The 21,389-nt window shown below is 43.7% G+C and overlaps 1 protein-coding gene across 2 annotated transcripts in view; it reads right to left on the reverse strand.

Annotated features, from left to right (window-relative positions):
* Positions 1–18,507, reverse strand: part of TMEM229B (transmembrane protein 229B) — a 30,570-nt gene extending 12,063 nt beyond the window's left edge. The window contains exon 1 of one of the 2 annotated variants that reach the window (XM_075613504.1): positions 18,229–18,507. The gene's annotated coding sequence lies outside the window, so the exon portion shown is untranslated. The remainder of the gene's footprint in view (positions 1–18,228) is intronic. The other variant, XM_075613503.1, reaches the window with a different exon arrangement.
* Positions 18,508–21,389: the final 2,882 nt, after the last annotated feature.

Below are 21,389 nucleotides of genomic sequence, written 5' to 3' on the forward strand. Positions count from 1 at the left end.
TCCAACTGTACTGCCTAATTACCATTTTGGTGCCTAAAACTGATAGATATGCCTACCACACTCATAGTTACATAGCAGACGACGTTGAAAAAAGACATATGTCCATCAAGTTCAACCTACAGTATGCCACATTTAGACAACAGATACTTATCATATATTTATATTTACAGCATTTTGATCCAGATGAAGGCAAACACAAAACCCCAGTGACACATCATCCAATGATATCTCATAAGGGAAAAAACAAATTCCTTCCTGACTCCAAATATTGGCAATCAGATACAAATCTATTGTATCTGCCATCACAGTCTCCATGGGTAATGAATTCCACATTTTAACTGCCCTTACTGTAAAGAACCCTTTCCTTTGTTACTGGTGAAATCTCCTTTCCTCAAACCTTAAAGGATGGCCCCCGAGTCCTTAGTACTGCCCGTTGGGATGAATAGTTCTTTTGAAAGCTCCTTGTAATGTCCCCGAATATATTTGTATATAGTTATCATATCCCCTCTCTGACACCTCTTTTGTAATGTAAATAAATCTAATTTAGCTAGCCTCTCCTCATAAGTAAGAATGTCCATCCCCTTTATTAATTTGGTGGCTCTTCTCTGCACTTTTCCTAGTTCCATAATGTCTTTTCTATGGAGTGGTGCCCAAAATTGTACTCCACACAAGGTGTGGTCTTACTAATGCTTTGTAAAGGGGCATAATTGTGTTTACTTTCCTGTCATCCATTCACCGTTTAATGCAAGATAACATCTTGTTTGCCTATGCAGCTACTGCATGACTTTGGGCATTATTGCTACAGTAAGCCTGCTGTCTACAAGCACTCCTAAATCCTTCTCCATCAAGGATTCCCCCAATTTATCCCATTTAAGTTGTAAATCGCCTGTTTATTCTTTTCCCCCAAATGCATAACCTTACATTTATATGTATTAAAGCTCATCTGCCATTTACCTGCCCACATTTCCAGTCTCTCCAAGTCCTTCTGGAGGGAAATTACATCCTGCTCCGATTCTATTACCTTACACAATTTAGTATCATCAGCAAAGATGGAGACTTTGCTCTCGATCCCAACCTCAAGGTCATTAATAAACAAGTTAAAAAGCAGGGGTCCCAGTACCGATCCCTGAGGTACTCCACTCACGACCTTCGCCCAACCTGAAAAAGTTCCATTTATGACAACTCTCTGCTGTCTGTCCTTCAACCAGTTTTCAATCCAGATAAATATTTTTACCGAGACCAAATTTCCTTGATTTTGCCCATTAACCTCTTGTGTGGCACCGCATCAAAAGCCTTTTCAAAATCTAAGTAGACCACATCAACTGCACTCAATATGCCGCGGTAGCTCTGCATGACGATCGATATGAACAGGCTATATTAGGGAGCAATTAAATATTCACAAGCAGCATGAGACACCCAGGCCTGGCAATGCAGATGTTTCTTCAATATCCGTGTATCTGCCTAATAAAAGGGATCGATGGTTGCAGTGTCTCTGTAGTGTTGGCTTTTTGGCCATTTCATTTACAAATCCAATTGGCTGTCACAAGTTTATTGATCCAGAACATAATTTTTCAGTGGGTCATGTTCCTAATTTAGCTCCATCGTGATGGCTAGGAGAACATTTTAGTGCGCAATCCCCTCTCTAATGAACTTTTTTGCTAAACACTAGATGAAAGAGCAGCTAAATACAAGTATGAGCTGAATTTATTCCCCACGTTATCTCAAAACCTACAGATGTATAAAGTCTTAAAAGGTGCAATGCTCCATCCCACATAGCCGCCCCCAAAAAACAACCCACTGGCTCCCTTAAACTAAGCTCACAATGCTAAAAGCAAAAAGGTTTGGCTTTATGGTTCCTCTGAAAATTAATTACAAATGGCATTTATTAGGGACTTCTGAATGGGGGTGTTTTAAAGTTTTATTAACCCGTAGAACACCCTGTACTTATAGAGCCAATAAAGATAATAGGAGGGGGAGTGGAGTGGGGGTTGCCTGTGCAAACTCTTGTTGAGTAACCAATGACAAATGGGATTAGTACCCCTCCCAAATCTCAGCATGTTTACGAACTAACTAAAGAAATGATTAAACATACTTATAGGTAGCACATTTTTGTAAAAACAGCATCACGCAGATGTGACCCCTTTAAACATGTGTCTGCCATGAGTGCATTATAGTCCTGGCAGGGATGCCACTTTAAGCATTGCTGCTCAGGAAAACTGGATTTGATAGCATGTCCGCATTAGGTGGTGAGTTCCAGGATCATCCAGCTGACCAGGGGGGGGGGCCTTCCTCTTCCCCGGATCACAACCTACCCGCACCCACCGGCTCCCTCCTGCTCGACAGCTGATGGCCAGCCTGGTTTAGCGATTTAATCTCCCAGAATCCCCTGCTTGGCTCCTTCTTTCTGTTTATTGCCTCCCCTTTCCCAAGTGAGGGCAATGACATCGGCCTGGGATTAAAGCACCATCTGCGTCGATCTGCCATGTTGATCTATCCCCCCGCAAGCAAGGCTTTCCAAAGTGTGGCGATAGGATTTTTCTTTGACAGTATTGCACCTTTAAAAGCAGCAATGCGTGCTAAAAACTACATCTATTCTCTCTCTCTCTCCATGTCTGACATTTTCTATTCTGCAATACAGAGCACAACAACACAGACCCTTATTCAGACCCAATATGCAATGATGCTGTCTTCCCCGTGCTAGAGCAGATTTGAGTCCCGTTTCTATGAATGGAGCAGATTTCTAGCACAGGGAAGCAGCTTATTTAACAGAGGGCTGCAGTGTCCAATGAACAGGGATAGGTTACATGATTATTCATAATTGCCCTACACACAGCACCCACTCAAAATATCTTTTTTGGAAAGAACCCCGACATCTTCATTAATTGTCAAAAGAAAAAGGGGACCACGGTTAGAAAACTAGGGCGCATCATCACTTTGGAGAGAATCGGTCATTTAAAGCAACTTTAGTCCTCAAGGGCCACCAACAGGTCAGGTTTTCAGGATATCTCTGCTTCCGCACAGGTGGCTCACTCTTTGACTGAGCCACTGATTGAGCCACCTGTGCTGAATCAGGAATATACTGAAAACCTGACCTGTTGGTGGCTCTTGAGGACTGAAGTTGGCCACCCCTGCATTCAAGCATCCCGGTAGGAATCAGCCATTGAAGTGGGATGTTGCTAAAGGGCCTGGATGTACCACTCTGTCTTTATTTACAAACACAGACTACCACGACTTCTTTGTTTTATTAACAAATTTGCCGTTCTACCCTCGTTTGGATGAAAAAGTGATCACCCCCCCAAAAAACTTTGCAGTAAGCCATCTCTTTAAAATAGCCGCAGCACCACAACGTCTAAAGGCATTTCCACCAGTGGTAGCTGTGTAGGGCGTTACATTCTTTTCCTGGTGACCTTCGGTGACATTGTGCTTGCAGTGAAATCAAATAATATGAGCGGCCAGCAAATAAACATACGTGTTGTTGATTAATGTTGCTGGGTCGTGGTAGACAATTTATCATTGGAAACAGCCACGTCCCTTCCAGAACTGCATGTAAGGGAGATATTTAGCTGTGCTATGAAAAACAGTGCCAAGACAGCAAAAGCCTCTAGGTGACCTTCCAAGAACCACTGGTGCCTTCCACACACAGGAGAGTAGTGCAGACGTCTCGGTTTGGTCTTGAAGACGGGGTTTGTTGCAGGCTTTGATACCTTGTAACCCTTAAGGGGCCAGCATTGCAGGTTGAGGGTCCAACATGAGAACTCCTCATAAATGTAAGGCCTCGGACATGGTGACAAACAAGAGCGCTGACGCTCATGCTCTCCTGCTCAAGCAGGAGCTTTTTCGTGTCCCTGCATGAGCGTCAGCGAGCGCGCTTGTGTGCCGGGTGGGAGGCGGGGCTGGAGGCAGAGCGGGAGGTGGGGCTAGCGCGCCACGTCACGGCGCCGACGTCACGGACTGCCATTGGCCTTTGGCGGTCACGTGACCGGCCCTGCGCTTCCCTCGGCGGGAAAAATTAAATGGGCTGTCGGCTGAAATTCCCCACGCCTCCGCACGCCTGCGGAAGCGCCGTCTAAAGCCGCGCTGATAGGGATGATGTTTCCCCTCAGAGCGGCTCAGCACGGTCTTTTTGACCATGGCCCTCGCCTAAGGGAAAAAAGCAATCCAAGGGGTGCTTTTGTTTTACATAGGATTGAAGCAGAGGGTCTCTGCAGCTTACCCCCATTCATTTCAGCTCCGGGGACCCCCTGCTTCCCGAGATACAGACCGCCAAAGGGGGTTCCGGAATCTGGGAAATGTTTAAAGCTTCTCTTTAGTGGGCAGGCGTGAGAGCAACATGCGGGTTATCCACTACAGCAGGGACGTTCCTCTCCCGTCCTCAAGGACCCCCCCAACAGGTCAGGTTTTAAGGATATCCCAGCTTCAGCACAGGTGGCTCATTCAGTGGCTCAGTCAAAAACTGACAAACAATCCAGGGGGAGCATATAAGGGAGAAAAGACAAACAAAACACACAATATAAGTGCAGATGTATGAAAATCTGAGGTACGGCACTCTGTATATTCTTGGCTCGTATGCCCAGCCTACTCACAGGATGCAGATGGATAAAAGGCACTTGCAAGAAGGGCTGCTACCCGTATTTGATGTGTGTTGACAGGGACCCCCCTCAATGGCACAATCGATGATGAGACACAATATGGGAGAGATAGGAAAAAGCTACATAGTGCGATCAGACTGATAGACCAAATCTTTATGTAAAATATATAAAATGTGCACTTACAATGTGCAGTAAAATACAGGCATATATCACTTAATAAGCGAATTGAAGGGTCACCGCACTGCTCACCGCCCCCCTTGGTTCTGCAATCTTTCACTGCTCGTGGGCTATGGTTGGAGCTTGTCTCTGCTCTCTCGCGCCCGTCGGAGCGTGCGACGTCACGGCTGCAGGGATGGTAAGGTACGGGTCGACTCCAAGACCAAAAGGCAGCACTCTCCGCGTTTCGCCCAGTTCAATATGAAGAGGTATATATAGATGGTACATTCATACCAGCATACACACTCCTGACTTATATTAGTTCTACACATTCGCGGGTTTTTTATTTCACTTTTAGTTGTTCGCGCCTTAATATTCACCTTCACGGTTCAGTCAAAAACTGAGCCACTGATTGAGGCACCTGTGCTGAAGCTGGCATAGCCTTAAAACCTGACCTGTTGGAGGGGGTCTTTAGGACGGGAGTTGAGCGCCCCCGCACTCCAGCACCGCACAGGACATTGAGTTGCATGGACGAGGATGCAGTTCCACCAACGCCTTGAATATACTGTGCGCATATTAAAAAAAAAGGCAGCAGTATTCCAAATACTTAAAGAAAACATTGACGGTCTATAAGTTGCCTTACAGCCTGGCACAGTTTAGGAGACATGGCCCCGAGTGTGCTACACTCCTAATGTTAATAGCTGCAGTTGATATGGGAAAGAAATGCGCAACCAGTTAATACTCCAAATCCCAGCTGTTTCGTGCACGGGGAGCTACAGATGTCGCCGATACTATTACCCCCACTGAAGCGTTGCAGCGGGACATACACAGTGGGAGACGCGCTCATTGTGAGAGTAGGGCGGGTGTAGCACGCCATTTCACCGTGACACACCCTGGGGGCTCATTCTCAAGTTACTACTCAGAATTCCGAAAACGTTGAAGATTTCTCACCCAAATTTTATAAGAGAGAATTGGCATTAGGGTTCCATGTAATAATGGATTTAAGGCAAAAGGTGGCACTGCGTGCCCATTTGCATGTCATTTCCCAGAATCCTTTGCTGCAGTGGAAGCACTGGATGCTAGGTGATAATGGTGAAAGGTAGGGTTGCAGACCTGAATGTGATCACAAGTAATATTTTTATTTGCTATATGCACACACACTCACCCACCATAACCTAAATACACACACACACGCACATTCACCCACCATAACCTAAATACACACACACACATTCACCCACCATAACCTAAATACACATACACACACACACACACACATTCACCCACCATAACCTAAATACACATACACATTCACCCACCATAACCTAAATACACACACACACACACACACACACATTCACCCACCATAACCTAAATACACACACACACGCACATTCACCCACCATAACCTAAATACACACACACACATTCACCCACCATAACATAAATACACATACACACACACACATTCACCCACCATAACCTAAATACACATACACACACACACATTCACCCACCATAACCTAAATACACATACACACACATTCACCCACCATAACCTAAATACACATACACACACACACATTCACCCACCATAACCTAAATACACATACACACACATTCACCCACCATAACCTAAATACACATACACACACACACATTCACCCACCATAACCTAAATACACATACACACACACATTCACCCACCATAACCTAAATACACACACACACATTCACCCACCATAACCTAAATACACATACACAAACATTCACCCACCATAACCTAAATACACATACACAAACATTCACCCACCATAACCTAAATACACATACACACACACATTCACCCACCATAACCTAAATACACACACACACACACACACACACACACACACACACACACACATTCACCCACCATAACCTAAATACACATACACAAACATTCACCCACCATAACCTAAAAACACATACACACACACATTCACCCACCATAACCTAAATACACACACACACATTCACCCACCATAACCTAAATACACACACACACACATTCACCCACCATAACCTAAATACACACACACACATTCACCCACCATAACCTAAATACACATACACAAACATTCACCCACCATAACCTAAAAACACATACACACACACATTCACCCACCATAACCTAAATACACACACACACATTCACCCACCATAACCTAAATACATATACACAAACATTCACCCACCATAACCTAAATACACATACACACACACATTCACCCACCATAACCTAAATACACACACACACATTCACCCACCATAACCTAAATACACACACACACACACATTCACCCACCATAACCTAAATACACATACACAAACATTCACCCACCATAACCTAAATACACACACACACATTCACCCACCATAACCTAAATACATATACACAAACATTCACCCACCATAACCTAAATACACATACACACACACATTCACCCACCATAACCTAAATACACACACACACACACACACACACACACACACACACACACACACACACACACACATTCACCCACCATAACCTAAATACACACACACACATTCACCCACCATAACCTAAATACACATACACAAACTTTCACCCACCATAACCTAAATACACACACACACATTCACCCACCATAACCTAAATACACATACACAAACATTCACCCACCATAACCTAAATACACATACACACACACATTCACCCACCATAACCTAAATACACATACCACACATTCACCCACCATAACCTAAATACACACACACATTCACCCACCATAACCTAAATACACATACACAAACATTCACCCACCATAACCTAAATACACACACACACATTCACCCACCATAACCTAAATACACATACACAAACATTCACCCACCATAACCTAAATACACATACACACACACATTCACCCACCATAACCTAAATACACACACACACATTCACCCACCATAACCTAAATACACATACACATTCACCCACCATAACCTAAATACACATACACTGGCGACACAGTTTATTACACTGCGGCCAGATCCGCAAGCCAGGAGATTTCCCGGCTTGCTAGTGGCCGCCCCTCGGCGTGCCGCGCGTCATAGACGCGCGGTCACGCGTCTTCGGGAGCCTGCGCCCCCTGCACGCGCGTCCAGGGCTCCCCGAGGGAGCCCTGGTGTCCCGCGATCGCGGGACGGCGGCAGGGGGTTCCGGGGGACCCGGCGGACCTGGCAGCGGTAGGGAGAGCGCCCCGATCGGAGGGCGCTCTTCCGCTGCTTCGGCGCGCGCCCGTCACCCTCGGGCGCGCGCCAGGCTACTGCTGCGGCCAAGAACGGGCAAATGCTCGAATAAACTTGGCCGCAGCAGTACACACACACACATTCACCCACCATAACCTAAATACACATACACACACACATTCACCCACCATAACCTAAATACACACACACACATTCACCCACCATAACCTAAATACACATACACATTCACCCACCATAACCTAAATACACATACACTGGCGACACAGTTTATTACACTGCGGCCAGATCCGCAAGCCAGGAGATTTCCCGGCTTGCTAGTGGCCGCCCCTCGGCGTGCCGCGCGTCATAGACGCGCGGTCACGCGTCTTCGGGAGCCTGCGCCCCCTGCACGCGCGTCCAGGGCTCCCCGAGGGAGCCCTGGTGTCCCGCGATCGCGGGACGGCGGCAGGGGGTTCCGGGGGACCCGGCGGACCTGGCAGCGGTAGGGAGAGCGCCCCGATCGGAGGGCGCTCTTCCGCTGCTTCGGCGCGCGCCCGTCACCCTCGGGCGCGCGCCAGGCTACTGCTGCGGCCAAGAACGGGCAAATGCTCGAATAAACTTGGCCGCAGCAGTACACACACACACATTCACCCACCATAACCTAAATACACATACACACACACATTCACCCATCATAACCTAAATACACATACACACACACATTCACCCACCATAAACTAAATACACATACACACAAACATTCACCCACCATAACCTAAATACACATACACAAACATTCACCCACCATAACCTAAATACACATACACACACACATTCACCCACCATAACCTAAATACACATACACAAACATTCACCCACCATAACCTAAATACACATACACACACACATTCACCCACCATAACCTAAATACACATACACACACACATTCACCCACCATAACCTAAATACACATACACACACACATTCACCCACCATAACCTAAATACACATACACACACACATTCACCCACCATAACTAAAATACACATACACAAACATTCACCCACCATAACCTAAATACACATACACACACACATTCACCCACCATAACCTAAATATACATACACACACACATTCACCCACCATAACCTAAATACACACACACACATTCACCCACCATAACCTAAATACACACACACACACACATTCACCCACAATAACCTAAATACACACACACATTCACCCACCATAACCTAAATACACATACACACACACATTCACCCACCATAACCTAAATACACAAACACACACACACACATTCACCCACCATAACCTAAATACACACACACACATTCACCCACCATAACCTAAATACACACACACACATTCACCACCATAACCTAAATACACACACACACACATTCACCCACCATAACCTAAATACACATAGACACACACATTCACCCACCATAACCTAAATACACACACACATTCACCCACCATAACCTAAATACACACACACACATTCACCCACCATAACCTAAATACACATACACACACACATTCACCCACCATAACCTAAATACACATACACACACACATTCACCCACCATAACCTAAATACATACACACACACATTCACCCACCATAACCTAAATACACATACACACACATTCACCCACCATAACCTAAATACATACACACACACACATTCACCCACCATAACCTAAATACACATACACACACACATTCACCCACCATAACCTAAATACACATACACACACACATTCACCCACCATAACCTAAATACACACACACACACACACACACACATTCACCCACCATAACCTACACATACACACACACATTCACCCACCATAACCTAAATACACACACACACACACACACATTCACCCACCATAACCTAAATACACATACACACACACATTCACCCCCCATAACCTAAATACACACACACACATTTTGAAAACCAAACTTTTTTCTACTTGGGTCATCGGCTCGCACAATACATTTGAGTGTATAATCAATAGAGGCGATCAAGCAGAACTGCCTGGAGCGAATTACACCATCTACGCTAACACAACCCAGGCCATCTGTCTAATGCAGCAATTGGCAAACTCTTTAAAGCAGGGCTCCCAAAACCGCGATCTGCGGTCCTCAGGTGACATGCAGGAGATTGCGACGGGGGGTGCATGGCGGTGGTTTTGCAGGGGCGCGTGCTACAGTGCAGACTGGGACCGCGGCCTAAGCGTTGTGCGTTTCTGTGCCCTGATACTTTGCTGTGAGCACCAGGGTGTTCATTCATTTCCTCATTGGAGTTACCCAGCGTCGGGTTCAGGCGTTAGAGTTCATCACTATGAATAGCACAGAGAACCATTAATTTATCATTCGTGCTTCTGGAATATTCTCTCTGTCTGACGCCCCATGGAAATCCGGGCATGACGCCGGATACTTGGTCACGGTCGTCTCGCCGCGACCAAGCCTCCGACGGCGTTTAGTCGGCGAGGGACCTTTTGCCGCTGCTACGTCACCAATATAAGTTAATTGATAGGGGTTTAAGGGTAAGGGGTTAAGATTTTAGGGTAGGGGATTAGGGTCAAAAAATAATAGTAATAGTAATAATAGTAATAATAGTAATAGTAATAATAGTAATAATAATAATAGTAGTAATAATAATAATAGTAATAATAATAAAGGGTTAAGGCTTTTAGGGTTGGGGGTTAGGTTAAAGAGTTAAGGTTTTTAGGTTAGTAGATTAGGGTAAAAGGTTAAGGTTTTGAAGGTAGAAGCTTAGGGTTTTTAGGGTAAGGGGTAGGGTTGGTATTAGGGGTTAAGATTTGGGGGTTTTAGGGTAAGGTTAGGGGTTTACCTTGGCGACGAAGCAGCCAGCGGAGAGATGTCCCGGCGGCGAAGTGGCGGATAAACGCCAGCGATCATTTGGTTGCGGCAAAATGTCCACAACCAAATGGTACTGCTCGTGATTTCAAGAAACCGTAAATCTGTGAAACCCCTGCCGGGGTTCAGCTTTACAGTCTTATCTCAGAAAGGTTGCTACAATATGTACGCTCTGAAAAACAGAGAGAGGGAAGGTTACAATAAACTCGGATTGTCAATAAATCTGATAACTATCCAAACCCGGATTTCTTCCATATTCTGTTATTGGGTTTTGAACTGTAATTAATTGTTATTGGATCGTGACATGTTTATTACACAGACAAAAGCAGACGGTTTCCACTTTACTACGTAATGTCCATTCAAGAGCTAAAATACCCTTATCTTATCTCCAGCTGAACCAGAGAAGGTCTCTTTTTTTTCTACTTAACAGATAGCCAATAAATTGTGTAAGGGAAGACCATGTAATTCGCTCATCCAGGACAATCTACAGGGTGCATTGTTTAGAAAGGAATACATTACTTCTCATCTGCTTTCTCCAGATAATAATTACACCCAGTGGCATTCAAGAATATCTCAAAACAAACATTAGGCAAAAGTTACTAGAAGCCGTGTCACATAGTACTTGTCTAACTGAGGAATTTCTGTTTGATTTTCTGGCACCAAAGGGGGGGGGGGGTGGAAACATAGAACTGGCATTTTTAGGGATTTTTCCCCGCAAAAACGTCTGTATGTATGTCTTTATTTATATAGCGCCAAAAGTGTACTCTGCGCTTCACAAAGAATACAGTACAGGGAATTATAATATAAATAAGCGCAGCAAAATCAGACAATAGGAAAGGAAATCCCTGCCCCGAAGAGCTTACAATCTAAGAGGTATGAGGGAGACTTACAGAGACAGCAGGTCAGGGAATAAGTGCTGTAGATGGCAGTGCTTGGTCACAATGGGTGGTAGGAGTGACTGAGTGTGAGGCAGTAACCATGAGTGCAGGCTGTTGGGATGCTTGATTTGTGGGGCGAGTTTTAAGGTTGGTCAGTATTAAATCAGAAGACTAAACACCATTAGCAGGGGAAGAGATGGCAGAGAGGCGAGTGTGAGATCAGGTGTGTATGTCGGGGTTCAGGCTTAGGGGAGATCCCCAGCAGCAGTAAGGAGTAGAGAGAGGGTGTGAATAGAGGATCCTGTGAAAGAAATGCAAAGAGAGAACGAGGCCACAGATAGATAGATACAGCAGACAGATACAGCAGACAGATACAGCAGACAGATACAGCAGACAGATACAGCAGATAGATACAAGACATTCTCTTAATACACAGCGCACATTCCTCAGATACAATGAAAACTGTTCAAACAGCTGAAGGTGCTTTAAAAAAAATTACATCAAATTGACTTTTTCAAAGAGATTGCAATCTAATTTGAGGCACAGTGAGATAAAAAAAAAAGGACTTTCCCAAGGCCACAAGGAAAGCTGACACTAGGATTCAAAATGAGTTCTCCCACTTCAAAGGCAGTGTTGTTACTACTACGCTACTGCGTCAGCCAGATATGAAATGATCTGCTACAAAAAGAAAAGCAAAAGAATACATTGCACTGATTTTTTTTTTATTTACGTATTTGAACCTGCACCTGTTGTAGTCTACAGGCATTCTAGTCACAATAATGCATTTATATCAGGGGCGGCCAACTCCAGTCCTCAAGGGCCACCACCAACAGGTCAGGTTTTCAGGATATCCCTGCTTCAGCACAGGTGGCTGTGAAAACCTGACCTGTTGGGGGTCCATTTAATTTAAATACCTTGGGGAAGAGTGCGGGGCCTCTGCAACTGCTGCCCCTCCCCCTGAAAAATCTCACACCGCCCCCCACCCCTGTTTGTGCACCCTTGCCTTACAGCACATTCAAGTCAATAGGCAATGAGGTGTCTCCCAGCACTACAAAGTGTCTTATGGCAGGAGACTGCTTACTCAATATGGGCCATGGTGTCTTCCAGCCTGAACGGTGTCTTATGCAGAAGCCCTGCTTAATAAATATGGCCCTCAATGCCTAAATGATATTGGAACAGACTCACACGGTATAATATATGATATAGGTTGAAGGGTCTACCAGGTTTCCACCTCTGAGCTGGCAGCAACTGTCCATATTGGACTACTGTAACCTCCTGCTGTCCGGCCTTCCTGCCTCTCACCTGTCTCCCCTACTATCTATCCTAAACGCAGCCAGAATCACTCTACTCTTTCCTAAATCTGTCTCAGCGCCTCTCCTCCTGAAATCCCTCTCCGGGCTTCCGATCAAATCCCATATCACACATTCAATTCTCCTCCTCACTTTTAAAGCGTTACACTCTTCTGCGCCCCCTTACATCTCAGCTCTAATTTCTCGCTATGCACCATCCCGACTCTTGTATTCTGCTCAAGGATGTGTTCTCTCTACCCCCTTTTGTGCCTAACGCCCTCTCCCGCCTTAAACCTTTCTCACTGACTGCCCACACCTCTGGAATGCCCTGCCCCTCAATACCCGACAAGCACCCTCTCTATCCCCCTTTAAGACGCATCTTAAAACACACCTGCTTAACGAATTATATGAGTAGCTCCGTGGCTGATACTATACACCTCTTACATAAAGCTTGGCCCCTTGCAGACGCACTTACCAGAACGCCCTCCTACTGTCTCTGTACGTTCCTACTACTTACCACTTAGATTGTAAGCTCTTCGGGGCAGGGACTCCTTTTTCTAAATGTTACTTTTATGTCTAAAGCGCTTCTTCCCATCATGTGTTATTTGTATTATTTGTTATTTATATGATTGTCACGTGTACTACTGCTGTGAAGCGCTATGTACATTAATGGCGCTATATAAATAAAGATATACATACATACTATAATAAAGACCCACACAGCTTGTTAGATGTGTGATAATGGGAGATGCAAATTTAGCAAAGATTATTGCACCCGCTCATAACGTAGAGTATCACAAATTTCCCATATGGTTACAATGCCGCTGATAATGGAGGATATTATAGAATATTCCATCATAACACGCCAGCAGGTGCAATAACCCCTGCCACATTTGTATATACAGCCTTTACCAATGCTGCAGAGACTTCTCTGTACGCTGGATTGACAGTTCTGCATTAAACCGATGAGAAACTCAGGTCACGTCAATGCTGAGTGTGCTGAATGTATCTGGAGAGGTGATTCTGCCAGCAAACGTTCCCCTCGTTTAATGCACAAATGCGTATAGTACACACAAAAAATGTGAAACACAGGAAGGAGAAGATAACCCAATTCTTTTACATGTATCCTGCCTAATGGAAGTGTAACATTTTGTAGTTATGATGCATTGTGTATGAATTTGGCTAATTTCTTTTTAAATTAAACGTCACAGCACCGACGCATCTTGATGAATAAGGACTTCTGTTCTAAGAGGTACATAATGATAGCTATTTAGGCAGGAGTGACAGTGGTTATTATAATGTGTGTATATAGTCACACATACATGCTCACAAATTATATACAATATACTGTACACACACACACATATCTACATGCTCCTCTTATCTCATCCTACAAACTTGCCCCTTTGATCCTATTCCCTCACATCTCTTCCACTCCATCTCTGGCACACTAAGCCCCACTCTAACTCACCTTTTTAATCTCTCTCATCTCTGGCACATTCCCATCTCCCTTTAAACATGCACTCATCACGCCCATTCTAAAGAAGACCTTTCTTGACTCAGCCATCATCACAAACAACCACCCTAGCTCTCTTCTCCCCTTTACCTCCAAGCTACTTGAGCGGCTTGTATACAACCGCCTGACTCACTTTCTCTGCTTGACCCTTTGCAATCTGGTTTCCGTTCTCGACACTACACGAGACAGCAGTAACAGAAGTGGCCAATGATCTACTCACAGCTAAGTCTAGGGATACTTCTTCTTACTAATTCTCTTGGATCTCACTGCTGCCTTTGACACATTCAATTACCCCCTTCTCCTGCACACTCTTCACTCCATTGTCCTCCGTGACAGTCCTCTCCTGGTTCGCGTTCTACCTATCCCACCGCTCTTTCAGTGTTTCCTTCTCTGGCGTCTCCTCCTCTTCACTCCCTCTTTCTGTTGGGGTCCCACAAGGCTCTGTCCTTGGCCCTCTGCTCTTCTCACTTTACACCTCTTCTCGTGGTCAACTAATACAATCTTTTCATCTCTATGCCGACGACACAAATTTACCTCTCCTCCCCTGACTTCTCCCCCTCTCTCTTGTCCTATGTCACCAACTGCCTGGGGGTTATCTTTGACTCTGCCCTCTCCTTCATTCCTGACATTAAATCCCTCACTAAGCACTGCCATCTCCACCTCCGAAATATCTCTCACGAGTCAACAAAAATGTTAATTCCCTCACATATCCTGTCCCGCCATGACTACTGCAATCTTCTCCTAGTTGGCATTTCCCCTCGTCCATCGGTCCCAACTCCAATCCACCCAAAATGCTGCCGCCAGACTCATCAACCTCACTCACCACTCCACTTCTACAGCTCCACTCTGCATATCCCTACACTGGCTTCCCATATCCTTTCTAATCACATTTAATTAAAACCCAAGTTCTGATTGACAAATCTCTCAACTACGCTGCCCCCCCCCTTACATCTCAGCCCTCAACCCGAAATCATCCGTAAACACACTCTACATTCTGCCCATCACATCCGCCTTTCCTCCCACCTTATTACTTCCTCTCACTCCCGCCTGCGATTTCTCCCGTGTTGCTCCCTCTCTCTGGAGTTCCCCTCCATGCACCATCAGATTCTTTCCCAGCATTCAGACACTTAAAAACTCAATGAAAACTCAACTTTTCAAGGAAGCCTATCTGGCATACCCCTAACATCCCCCCCCACACACCCTGTTGGGACCATCTGTGCAGCTGGACCAATCTCCATGCTAACTAACACCCCCTAACATCCACATCCCCAAACCTTATTGGATGCAGCCATGTGGCTGGACATACTCTATCCTGAGACATTCGCCATCCTGCAAAGAGCAGCCACTTTAGATTTTGTTTCAACATTACTGCTTATTCCCTCTAGAGTGTAAGCTCTCCGGATCAGGACCCAGATTACCTGCTGTATCTGTGTGTGCTTTATATGTTTATGTAATTGATGTCACTCTGTACAGCACTGCAGAATATATATATATATATATATATATATATATATATATATATATATATATATATATATATATATATATATATATATGTACACATATACTGTACACACACACACACACACACACAGAGACCAACCTCACACGGATGAGACCGACAAGGTCGAAACAGTCTGTCAGTGGGTTTACTGGCTTTGCATCTCATCCCAGGCTATGTTTAACACACACACAAACACACTTTCCCTGAAATCCTTATCTCACTACCTCAAAGTGGCAATGTGTTCAGGAAGATGTATAGTGGCACTTGTGCTGAATGGTTCAACCATACTATGAAAGCTTGAACAGTATACCCGGCTAAAGTGAGTCAGGTACTTGCCAACATGCAAATGAGGCCATCATGGCAAGTAAGGCCTCAACCCCAAATATGGATATCACTTGGGTAGTATGCATCCAATAGTGGATCGACTGAAGGGCTGAAGATGATGATGGTACATAAACGTACATACAAAATACATAAAATACATTTGTAAAGAAATCGTATTCATGGTATTTGACGTTTAAATTCTCATTCGAAATGATTGGACAATCGCACAAACAACATCCCTAAATTACTTTTGTTACATATTATTTAAACTCTTTCAGTGGCAGAGCGTCTGGCAGGCGCATTCCACGGCTGTGATCCGTCTCGAGCGGAAGTTTTAGTTTTTCGTTTGCGGCCGCTGTTCTGGGAAAAACTTTAATCCCAATCAAAAAATACAGAAACTAGTTTATGGTGCAGGTGCACCAACCTCCCCCCCCCCCCCCCATGATGGTTCTAGAGCTCTAGCTAGAATGGAACAATGATCCAGAATGTGCTGGTTCTTAAGCTATAGTGAAAACGGTACCAGGAGCCTCAATGTGCTGATTCTTACGCTATTACTAGAATGACACAAGGAGTCTCCTTGTGCTAGTTCTTGAACTATAGCTAGAACAGCAAAAAAGGAGCCTCAACATGATGTTATATACATACTGTACATACATACAGTACATACATATACACACACATTATTGCAGCATGTCACATATGAATGGAAGAGGAGTGACACTGAAATGTAAGTCCATTATTAAAGGGGCTAAACAGACTGGTGTTCGGTCGTTCACACTACAGGGATAATGCAGTGTCAAAGGCATAACCCTGCATTTAATGTAAAATCTGCCATGTATTAACCCTTATTGGAGGCCCTCATCCTTCCCACTCCATGGCAGGCTAAATGTTAAACCCCATCAGATCTACAGTATCCACATAGCCCTCCGACACAGAATCCTTTGCTCACTGCAGAGTAGCGCATTGCAAACACCAAGGGGTTAACCCCCTCAGCGCCGTTCCTTTCATCAGAAACACTGAATGCTGCACGGTGTCTGAAAAGGTGCATTTCGTTAACCCCTGCAGCACCGGCCGCGTAAAAAAAAAAAAAAACCCTCTGCAGCGGTTAAATAAATAATTCCTCCAGTGATTCATTTCCTTTGCAGCCCAGAAATGAAAGCCACTTTCAGCAGACAGTGTGGCTGGCTGAGCACAGGGTGTCTTACTGAGCACAGGGTGTCTTACTGAGCACAGGGTGTCTTACTGAGCACAGGTGTGTCTTACTGAGCACAGGGTGTCTTACTGAGCACAGGGTGTCTTACTGACCACAGGGTGTCTTACTAAGCACAGGGTGTCTTACTAAGCACAGGGTGTCTTACTGAGCACAGGGTGTCTTACTGAGCACAAGGTGTCAAACTGAGCACAGGGTGTCTTGCTGAGCTACTATGAGGGTGCCCTGTGCCATGCACACTGTACACTGCAGGCTTTCCCCAGCTCACCCATACTCCTGCATTCAGGCTTCTCCATCCTCCACACATAAGGCATCAAAACCCAGCCTCCCCTGTGTTAGCATGAACACACACACACACACACACACACACACACACACACACACACACAAGACACCATCCATGATCCTCCCCTTCCCTTTCCCTTCTCCCAGCCTCTTCCTCCTTTGTATAGCCACAACCATACAGGCAAAAGCCAACCCAGCCCTGCTAGCCCAGCACAAGAAGCACCTGCAAAGTGCACAGCAGTGTAACAGCGCATGTGACAGCGTCAGTGCTGCATGCCAATAACGTACCTTATTATTCAGGAGGAGCACTGTGCTCTGCAGTGCAGCTGAGGGTGCAGCGGGTAACACGGATGTCACTTGGTTGCCCTGGCTTGTACTCCCCCCTTGTACATGGCCGGTGTCTCTCTGCTGCTGTAGATTAAAGTGAGACTGACACTAACCCATTTGATGTATGCAGAATGCAGCAGAACTGCGCATGCGCTCTGCTGATAAGTCGCTTCCTTCTGTTAACTCTTGTGCTGCTGCTCCAGATGCGGCTTTGTCTTCTGCTGACATTGACAAGAAGAGGGTACCCAGTCACGTGACCGTGTATCTCACAAACCCTGCCCCCCCCCCCTTTCTGTGATGGGTTATGTGATATTGCAACATATGCACATGTGATGTGGTGTGTTATATGGGAAAATGTTTCTAGGATGTGTTTTATATAGTGTGTTGTATGTCAAACTATATATGTGATGTGCTGTGTTATATGGGAAAATGTTTATAGGATGTGTTTTATATAGTGTGTTGTATGTCAAACTATATATGTGATGTGGTGTGTTATATGGGAAAATGTTTATAGGATGTGTTTTATATAGTGTGTTGTATGTCAAACTATATATGTGATGTGCTGTGTTATATGGGAAAATGTTTATAGGATGTGTTTTATATAGTGTGTTGTATGTCAAACTATATATGTGATGCGTTGTGTTATATGGGAAAATGTTTATAGGATGTGTTTTATATAGTGTGTTGTATGTCAAAATATATATGTGATGTGGTGTTTTATATGGGAAAATGTTTCTGGGATGTGTTTTATATAGTGTGTTGTATGTCAAAATATATATGTGATGCGCTGTGTTATATGGGAAAATGTTTATAGGATGTGTTTTATATAGTGTGTTGTATGTCAAACTATATACTGTATGTGATGTGCTGTGTTAAATGGGAAAATGTTTATAGGATGTGTTTTATATAGTGTGTTGTATATCAAACTATATATGTGATGTGGTGTGTTATATGGGAAAATGTTTATAGGATGTGTTTTATATAGTGTGTTGTATGTCAAAATATATATGTGATGTACTGTGTTATATGGGAAAATGTTTATAGGATGTGTTTTATATAGTGTGTTGTATGTCGAAATATATATGTGATGTGGTGTGTTATATGGGGAAATGTTTATAGGATGTGTTGCTTTATTTGGTGTGCTGTATATAAAGTGTTGTGTACACAAGAATTCATTTTTTTAATGATGTCTCGTGTTATATGATCAATTATTTGATTATCCTTGTGCTTTATTATTTCTGTGATGTTTCCAAACTCTTGTGAAAAATATATTTTGCTTGCTAAACATTGTGGGTAATTCTCTGTATTATGTGCTGCTGAATAAAATATATTATTTGATTTTTTTGCTTCCTAGTGCAAATCGAGAACAATTTATGGCCCGGAGGAAATGTATAAAAAACTATTTTCTAAATTAAATGTATAAATGTTGCTACGCCCAGTTTCAATTTAACTTCCGCATAATACAGCAGGGCACGTTATTTTTAACACGTCAATTATTTTATCCACATACAGTATATTGCTGAATATCATTTTTATACCAATATTTCTAAGTTTATAATTGGACATTAGATCACAGTAGTGTGAGGGAAAAAACTAAGAGTTAAAAAATTAATCAAGTAAAATACTAATTGAAAAACATTTTTTTACAAGACACTTTTCATGCAGTTGGTTAATAAAAATGGCTAAATCGCCATTTTTTCAAAATATCATAGTTAAATTAGATGAAATAGGTGAAGGCTGTATTTTAATAATGATCAAAATTCATGTTAAAGGGCTTGATTTCGACTCTGTAAATAGAGGTGTTAAAGGAGGAAGTGATATCCAATCCAACCCACCACTTTTAACAGATGAATAATTAATAATAAATACAGGTGTTACCTACCACTTTCCAAGTTGGTAAAAGGCAGGTGTAATATGTTTCAATTGACATCAATTGTAATAACTAACTATTAATCTTCTCAATCACTGTGACGATCATGCATAAATCAGGCGTTTTATATTCTCGTATAAAAATGAATGTTTTGATTGAATCAGCAATCCCCCCGTACCAATTTACAGGATGGAAAGCAGGTGGTCCCCTGGAGCTACGCCCCATCCCTCTGTCCCGAGATATTTACCTGTTAAATTATGGATTATTACTTCCTGGTTTCGCATGGGGGATTTAAATTGCTGTCCAATAGGAAGCCACAACGTTTTGGCGACCCTTTTGTATCATGTGGAGGGCGATTGAAAATCCAGTAACTTCACCGGTAAGTATCTAAACGATGTCTACCTTATCCAGCAAGAATCTGTGGATAGGAACCTGGCGTATGGAATCAATAGGAGAACGAAGATGGGATAGAGCGCATTCGGAAGAAACAATCTTTTAAGGAAATCTTCCACTCTGCCTGAAGGGGAAAGTGTTCGACCCGTGTATTCTGCCCGTGCTCACATATGGAAGTAAAACTTGGACCCAAACAGTGAAGATAATTCAGAAGCTTCAAATAACTCAAGGAAGTTATCTAGAAACTCTAGGAATTGAACCCAGGACCCCTGTGCTCAAAAGCAGCAGCCCTGCTTACTGATCTATTGTGGAGCTGGTTGTTCTGCTGTTGCACTGATTAAACTGCAAGCAAGGATTCTGGATAATGATATGCAAATTGTCACTTTGTAGCGTACTGCTCAGTTATAATTCCATCTTCCACTGCACCCTTTCCATGCTTCATGGAATTCATTGTGTTCACTACTTTTTCTGGAAGGGCTCATTGCTCATCACTGGTGGTTTCTTCACATTCTGCATCTGCTTAGTTATGCCCTTTGTTATCTGTGTTCTTGCACGTGTGTGTGTGTGTGTGTGTGTGTGTGTGTGTGTGTGTGTGTGTGTGTGTGTGTGTGTGTGTGTGTGTGTGTGTGTGTGTGTGTGTGTGTGTGTGTGTGTGTGTGTGTGTGTGTGTGTGTGTGTATATACTAGACATATTTTAAGAAATGTTGGTGTATGTGTGTGTGTGTATATATATATATATATATATATATATATATATATATATATATATATATACACACACACACACACACATACACCAACATTTCTTAAAATATGTCTAGTGTAGATCAAAGTTTCGGCCCCCAGAGGGACCTTTATA

The sequence above is a fragment of the Ascaphus truei genome, chromosome 9 (genome assembly GCF_040206685.1).
Source record: "Ascaphus truei isolate aAscTru1 chromosome 9, aAscTru1.hap1, whole genome shotgun sequence".
NCBI lineage: Eukaryota > Metazoa > Chordata > Amphibia > Anura > Ascaphidae > Ascaphus > Ascaphus truei.